The sequence below is a fragment of the Borostomias antarcticus genome (genome assembly GCF_949987555.1).
Source record: "Borostomias antarcticus genome assembly, contig: scaffold_43, whole genome shotgun sequence".
NCBI classification, from domain to species: Eukaryota; Metazoa; Chordata; class Actinopteri; order Stomiiformes; family Stomiidae; genus Borostomias; species Borostomias antarcticus.
Genome location: NW_028176769.1, coordinates 239,601 through 249,184, shown reverse-complemented (window position 1 = coordinate 249,184; position 9,584 = coordinate 239,601).

Below are 9,584 nucleotides of genomic sequence, written 5' to 3'. Positions count from 1 at the left end.
TCAAACCAATGCGACTAGCTACTGTCCATCCCAACTATGCTACTTTTAAACCAATGCGCTAGCTACTGTCCATCCCAACTATGCTACTATCAAACCAATGCGCTAGCTACTGTCCATCCCAACTATGCCACTATCAAACCAATGCACTAGCTACTGTCTATCCCAACTATGCCACTGTCAAACCAATGCGCTAGCTACTGTCCATCCCAACTATGCTACTGTCAAACCAATGCGCTAGCTACTGTCCATCCCAACTATGCTACTGTCAAACCAATGCGCTAGCTACTGTCCATTCCAACTATGCTACTATCAAACCAATGCGCTAGCTACAGTCCATCCCAACTATGCTACTATCAAACCAATGCGACTAGCTACTGTCCATCCCAACTATGCTACTTTTAAACCAATGCGCTAGCTACTGTCCATCCCAACTATGCTACTATCAAACCAATGCGCTAGCTACTGTCCATCCCAACTATGCTACTATCAAACCAATGTGCTAGCTACTGTCCATCCCAACTATGCTGCTATCAAACCAATGTGCTATCTACTGTCCATCCCAACTATGCTGCTATCAAACCAATGTGCTAGCTACTTACCATCCCAACTATGCTATCAAACCAATGCGCTAGCTACTGTCCATCCCAACTATGCCACTATCAAACCAATGGGCTAGCTACTGTCTATCCCAACTATGCCACTATCAAACCAATGCGCTAGCTACTGTCCATCCCAACTATGCTACTGTCAAACCAATGCGCTAGCTACTGTCCATCCCAACTATGCTACTGTCAAACTAATGCGCTAGCTACTGTCCATTGCAACTATGCTACTATCAAACCAATGCGCTAGCTACAGTCCATCCCAACTATGCTACTATCAAACCAATGCGCTAGCTACAGTCCATCCCAACTATGCTACTATCAAACCAATGCGCTAGCTACTGTCCATCCCAACTATGCTACTGTCAAACCAATGCGCTAGCTACTGTCCATCCCAACTATGCTACTATCAAACCAATGCGCTAGCTACTGTCCATCCCAACTATGCTACTATCAAACCAATGCGCTAGCTACTGTCCATCCCAACTATGCTACTATCAAACCAATGCGCTAGCTACTGTCCATCCCAACTATGCTACTATCAAACCAATGTGCTAGCTACTGTCCATCCCAACTATGCTACTATCAAACCAATGTGCTAGCTACTGTCCATCCCAACTAGGCTACTATCAAACCAATGCGCTAGCTACTGTCCATCCATCAAACCAATGCGCTAGCTACTGTCCATCCCAACTATGCTACTATCAAACCAATGCACTAGCTACTGTCCATCCCAACTATGCCACTATCAAACCAATGCGCTAGCTACTGTCCATCCCAACTATGCCACTATCAAACCAATGCGCTAGCTACTGTCCATCCCAACTATGCTACTATCAAACCAATGCGCTAGCTACTGTCAATCCCAACTATGCTACTATCAAACCAATGCACTAGCTACTGTCCATCCCAACTATGCCACTATCAAACCAATGCGCTAGCTACTGTCCATCCCAACTATGCCACTGTCAAACCAATGCGCTAGCTACTGTCCATCCCAACTATGCTACTGTCAAACCAATGCGCTAGCTACTGTCCATCCCAACTATGCTACTGTCAAACCAATGCGCTAGCTACTGTCCATCCCAACTATGCTACTGTCAAACCAATGCGCTAGCTACTGTCCATCCCAACTATGCTACTATCAAACCAATGCGACTAGCTACTGTCCATCCCAACTATGCTACTTTTAAACCAATGCGCTAGCTACTGTCCATCCCAACTATGCTACTATCAAACCAATGCGCTAGCTACTGTCCATCCCAACTATGCCACTATCAAACCAATGCACTAGCTACTGTCTATCCCAACTATGCCACTGTCAAACCAATGCGCTAGCTACTGTCCATCCCAACTATGCTACTGTCAAACCAATGCGCTAGCTACTGTCCATCCCAACTATGCTACTGTCAAACCAATGCGCTAGCTACTGTCCATTCCAACTATGCTACTATCAAACCAATGCGCTAGCTACAGTCCATCCCAACTATGCTACTATCAAACCAATGCGACTAGCTACTGTCCATCCCAACTATGCTACTTTTAAACCAATGCGCTAGCTACTGTCCATCCCAACTATGCTACTATCAAACCAATGCGCTAGCTACTGTCCATCCCAACTATGCTACTATCAAACCAATGTGCTAGCTACTGTCCATCCCAACTATGCTGCTATCAAACCAATGTGCTATCTACTGTCCATCCCAACTATGCTGCTATCAAACCAATGTGCTAGCTACTTACCATCCCAACTATGCTATCAAACCAATGCGCTAGCTACTGTCCATCCCAACTATGCCACTATCAAACCAATGGGCTAGCTACTGTCCATCCATCAAACCAATGCGCTAGCTACTGTCCATCCCAACTATGCTACTATCAAACCAATGCACTAGCTACTGTCCATCCCAACTATGCCACTATCAAACCAATGCGCTAGCTACTGTCCATCCCAACTATGCCACTATCAAACCAATGCGCTAGCTACTGTCCATCCCAACTATGCTACTATCAAACCAATGCGCTAGCTACTGTCAATCCCAACTATGCTACTATCAAACCAATGCACTAGCTACTGTCCATCCCAACTATGCCACTATCAAACCAATGCGCTAGCTACTGTCCATCCCAACTATGCCACTGTCAAACCAATGCGCTAGCTACTGTCCATCCCAACTATGCTACTGTCAAACCAATGCGCTAGCTACTGTCCATCCCAACTATGCTACTGTCAAACCAATGCGCTAGCTACTGTCCATTCCAACTATGCTACTATCAAACCAATGCGCTAGCTACAGTCCATCCCAACTATGCTACTATCAAACCAATGCGACTAGCTACTGTCCATCCCAACTATGCTACTTTTAAACCAATGCGCTAGCTACTGTCCATCCCAACTATGCTACTATCAAACCAATGCGCTAGCTACTGTCCATCCCAACTATGCCACTATCAAACCAATGCACTAGCTACTGTCTATCCCAACTATGCCACTGTCAAACCAATGCGCTAGCTACTGTCCATCCCAACTATGCTACTGTCAAACCAATGCGCTAGCTACTGTCCATCCCAACTATGCTACTGTCAAACCAATGCGCTAGCTACTGTCCATTCCAACTATGCTACTATCAAACCAATGCGCTAGCTACAGTCCATCCCAACTATGCTACTATCAAACCAATGCGACTAGCTACTGTCCATCCCAACTATGCTACTTTTAAACCAATGCGCTAGCTACTGTCCATCCCAACTATGCTACTATCAAACCAATGCGCTAGCTACTGTCCATCCCAACTATGCTACTATCAAACCAATGTGCTAGCTACTGTCCATCCCAACTATGCTGCTATCAAACCAATGTGCTATCTACTGTCCATCCCAACTATGCTGCTATCAAACCAATGTGCTAGCTACTTACCATCCCAACTATGCTATCAAACCAATGCGCTAGCTACTGTCCATCCCAACTATGCCACTATCAAACCAATGGGCTAGCTACTGTCTATCCCAACTATGCCACTATCAAACCAATGCGCTAGCTACTGTCCATCCCAACTATGCTACTGTCAAACCAATGCGCTAGCTACTGTCCATCCCAACTATGCTACTGTCAAACTAATGCGCTAGCTACTGTCCATTGCAACTATGCTACTATCAAACCAATGCGCTAGCTACAGTCCATCCCAACGATGCTACTATCAAACCAATGCGCTAGCTACTGTCCATTCCAACTATGCTACTATCAAACCAATGCGCTAGCTACAGTCCATCCCAACTATGCTACTATCAAACCAATGCGCTAGCTACTGTCCATCCCAACTATGCTACTGTCAAACCAATGCGCTAGCTACTGTCCATCCCAACTATGCTACTATCAAACCAATGCGCTAGCTACTGTCCATCCCAACTATGCTACTATCAAACCAATGCGCTAGCTACTGTCCATCCCAACTATGCTACTATCAAACCAATGCGCTAGCTACTGTCCATCCCAACTATGCTACTATCAAACCAATGCGCTAGCTACTGTCCATCCCAACTATGCTACTATCAAACCAATGTGCTAGCTACTGTCCATCCCAACTATGCTACTATCAAACCAATGTGCTAGCTACTGTCCATCCCAACTAGGCTACTATCAAACCAATGCGCTAGCTACTGTCCATCCATCAAACCAATGCGCTAGCTACTGTCCATCCCAACTATGCTACTATCAAACCAATGCACTAGCTACTGTCCATCCCAACTATGCCACTATCAAACCAATGCGCTAGCTACTGTCCATCCCAACTATGCCACTATCAAACCAATGCGCTAGCTACTGTCCATCCCAACTATGCCACTATCAAACCAATGCGCTAGCTACTGTCCATCCCAACTATGCTACTATCAAACCAATGCGCTAGCTACTGTCAATCCCAACTATGCTACTATCAAACCAATGCGCTAGCTACTGTCCATCCCAACTATGCCACTATCAAACCAATGCGCTAGCTACTGTCCATCCCAACTATGCCACTATCAAACCAATTCGCTAGCTACAGTCCATCCCAACTATGCTACTATCAAACCAATGCGCTAGCTACTGTCCATCCCAACTATGCTACTATCAAACCAATGCGCTAGCTACTGTCCATCCCAACTATGCTACTATCAAACCAATGTGCTAGCTACTGTCCATCCCAACTATGCTACTATCAAACCAATGCGCTAGCTACTGTCCATCCCAACTATGCTACTATCAAACCAATGCACTAGCTACTGTCCATCCCAACTATGCCACTATCAAACCAATGCGCTAGCTACTGTCCATCCCAACTATGCCACTATCAAACCAATGCGCTAGCTACAGTCCATCCCAACTATGCTACTATCAAACCAATGCGCTAGCTACTGTCCATCCCAACTATGCTACTATCAAACCAATGCGCTAGCTACTGTCCATCCCAACTATGCTACTATCAAACCAATGCGCTAGCTACTGTCCATCCCAACTATGCTACTATCAAACCAATGTGCTAGCTACTGTCCATCCCAACTATGCTGCTATCAAACCAATGTGCTAGCTACTGTCCATCCCAACTATGCTGCTATCAAACCAATGCGCTAGCTACTGTCCATCCCAACTAGGCTACTATCAAACCAATGCGCTAGCTACTGTCCATCCCAACTATGCTACTATCAAACCAATGCACTAGCTACTGTCCATCCCAACTATGCCACTATCAAACCAATGCGCTAGCTACTGTCCATCCCAACTATGCCACTATCAAACCAATGCGCTAGCTACTGTCCATCCCAACTATGCTACTATCAAACCAATGCGCTAGCTACTGTCCATCCCAACTATGCTACTATCAAACCAATGCGCTAGCTACTGTCCATCCCAACTATGCTACTATCAAACCAATGCGCTAGCTACTGTCCATCCCAACTATGCTACTATAATACGAATGTGCTAGCTACTGTCCATCCCAACTATGCTAGTATCAAACCAATGTGCTAGCTACTGTCCATCCCAACTATGCTACTATCAAACCAATGTGCTAGCTACTGTCCATCCCAACTAGGCTACTATCAAACCAATGCGCTAGCTACTGTCCATCCATCAAACCAATGCGCTAGCTACTGTCCATCCCAACTATGCTACTATCAAACCAATGCACTAGCTACTGTCCATCCCAACTATGCCACTATCAAACCAATGCGCTAGCTACTGTCCATCCCAACTATGCTACTGTCAAACCAATGCGCTAGCTACTGTCCATCCCAACTATGCTACTGTCAAACCAATGCGCTAGCTACTGTCCATCCCAACTATGCTACTATCAAACCAATGCGACTAGCTACTGTCCATCCCAACTATGCTACTTTTAAACCAATGCGCTAGCTACTGTCCATCCCAACTATGCTACTATCAAACCAATGCGCTAGCTACTGTCCATCCCAACTATGCCACTATCAAACCAATGCACTAGCTACTGTCTATCCCAACTATGCCACTGTCAAACCAATGCGCTAGCTACTGTCCATCCCAACTATGCTACTGTCAAACCAATGCGCTAGCTACTGTCCATCCCAACTATGCTACTGTCAAACCAATGCGCTAGCTACTGTCCATTCCAACTATGCTACTATCAAACCAATGCGCTAGCTACAGTCCATCCCAACTATGCTACTATCAAACCAATGCGACTAGCTACTGTCCATCCCAACTATGCTACTTTTAAACCAATGCGCTAGCTACTGTCCATCCCAACTATGCTACTATCAAACCAATGCGCTAGCTACTGTCCATCCCAACTATGCTACTATCAAACCAATGTGCTAGCTACTGTCCATCCCAACTATGCTGCTATCAAACCAATGTGCTATCTACTGTCCATCCCAACTATGCTGCTATCAAACCAATGTGCTAGCTACTTACCATCCCAACTATGCTATCAAACCAATGCGCTAGCTACTGTCCATCCCAACTATGCCACTATCAAACCAATGCGCTAGCTACTGTCCATCCCAACTATGCTACTATCAAACCAATGCACTAGCTACTGTCCATCCCAACTATGCCACTATCAAACCAATGCGCTAGCTACTGTCCATCCCAACTATGCCACTATCAAACCAATGCGCTAGCTACTGTCCATCCCAACTATGCTACTATCAAACCAATGCGCTAGCTACTGTCAATCCCAACTATGCTACTATCAAACCAATGCACTAGCTACTGTCCATCCCAACTATGCCACTATCAAACCAATGCGCTAGCTACTGTCCATCCCAACTATGCCACTGTCAAACCAATGCGCTAGCTACTGTCCATCCCAACTATGCTACTGTCAAACCAATGCGCTAGCTACTGTCCATCCCAACTATGCTACTGTCAAACCAATGCGCTAGCTACTGTCCATTCCAACTATGCTACTATCAAACCAATGCGCTAGCTACAGTCCATCCCAACTATGCTACTATCAAACCAATGCGACTAGCTACTGTCCATCCCAACTATGCTACTTTTAAACCAATGCGCTAGCTACTGTCCATCCCAACTATGCTACTATCAAACCAATGCGCTAGCTACTGTCCATCCCAACTATGCCACTATCAAACCAATGCACTAGCTACTGTCTATCCCAACTATGCCACTGTCAAACCAATGCGCTAGCTACTGTCCATCCCAACTATGCTACTGTCAAACCAATGCGCTAGCTACTGTCCATCCCAACTATGCTACTGTCAAACCAATGCGCTAGCTACTGTCCATTCCAACTATGCTACTATCAAACCAATGCGCTAGCTACAGTCCATCCCAACTATGCTACTATCAAACCAATGCGACTAGCTACTGTCCATCCCAACTATGCTACTTTTAAACCAATGCGCTAGCTACTGTCCATCCCAACTATGCTACTATCAAACCAATGCGCTAGCTACTGTCCATCCCAACTATGCTACTATCAAACCAATGTGCTAGCTACTGTCCATCCCAACTATGCTGCTATCAAACCAATGTGCTATCTACTGTCCATCCCAACTATGCTGCTATCAAACCAATGTGCTAGCTACTTACCATCCCAACTATGCTATCAAACCAATGCGCTAGCTACTGTCCATCCCAACTATGCCACTATCAAACCAATGGGCTAGCTACTGTCTATCCCAACTATGCCACTATCAAACCAATGCGCTAGCTACTGTCCATCCCAACTATGCCACTATCAAACCAATGCGCTAGCTACTGTCCATCCCAACTATGCTACTATCAAACCAATGCGCTAGCTACTGTCAATCCCAACTATGCTACTATCAAACCAATGTGCTAGCTACTGTCCATCCCAACTATGCTGCTATCAAACCAATGTGCTATCTACTGTCCATCCCAACTATGCTGCTATCAAACCAATGTGCTAGCTACTTACCATCCCAACTATGCTATCAAACCAATGCGCTAGCTACTGTCCATCCCAACTATGCTACTATCAAACCAATGCACTAGCTACTGTCCATCCCAACTATGCCACTATCAAACCAATGCGCTAGCTACTGTCCATCCCAACTATGCCACTATCAAACCAATGCGCTAGCTACTGTCCATCCCAACTATGCTACTATCAAACCAATGCGCTAGCTACTGTCAATCCCAACTATGCTACTATCAAACCAATGCACTAGCTACTGTCCATCCCAACTATGCCACTATCAAACCAATGCGCTAGCTACTGTCCATCCCAACTATGCCACTGTCAAACCAATGCGCTAGCTACTGTCCATCCCAACTATGCTACTGTCAAACCAATGCGCTAGCTACTGTCCATCCCAACTATGCTACTGTCAAACCAATGCGCTAGCTACTGTCCATTCCAACTATGCTACTATCAAACCAATGCGCTAGCTACAGTCCATCCCAACTATGCTACTATCAAACCAATGCGACTAGCTACTGTCCATCCCAACTATGCTACTTTTAAACCAATGCGCTAGCTACTGTCCATCCCAACTATGCTACTATCAAACCAATGCGCTAGCTACTGTCCATCCCAACTATGCCACTATCAAACCAATGCACTAGCTACTGTCTATCCCAACTATGCCACTGTCAAACCAATGCGCTAGCTACTGTCCATCCCAACTATGCTACTGTCAAACCAATGCGCTAGCTACTGTCCATCCCAACTATGCTACTGTCAAACCAATGCGCTAGCTACTGTCCATTCCAACTATGCTACTATCAAACCAATGCGCTAGCTACAGTCCATCCCAACTATGCTACTATCAAACCAATGCGACTAGCTACTGTCCATCCCAACTATGCTACTTTTAAACCAATGCGCTAGCTACTGTCCATCCCAACTATGCTACTATCAAACCAATGCGCTAGCTACTGTCCATCCCAACTATGCTACTATCAAACCAATGTGCTAGCTACTGTCCATCCCAACTATGCTGCTATCAAACCAATGTGCTATCTACTGTCCATCCCAACTATGCTGCTATCAAACCAATGTGCTAGCTACTTACCATCCCAACTATGCTATCAAACCAATGCGCTAGCTACTGTCCATCCCAACTATGCCACTATCAAACCAATGGGCTAGCTACTGTCTATCCCAACTATGCCACTATCAAACCAATGCGCTAGCTACTGTCCATCCCAACTATGCTACTGTCAAACCAATGCGCTAGCTACTGTCCATCCCAACTATGCTACTGTCAAACTAATGCGCTAGCTACTGTCCATTGCAACTATGCTACTATCAAACCAATGCGCTAGCTACAGTCCATCCCAACTATGCTACTATCAAACCAATGCGCTAGCTACTGTCCATTCCAACTATGCTACTATCAAACCAATGCGCTAGCTACAGTCCATCCCAACTATGCTACTATCAAACCAATGCGCTAGCTACTGTCCATCCCAACTATGCTACTGTCAAACCAATGCGCTAGCTACTGTCCATCCCAACTATGCTACTATCAAACCAA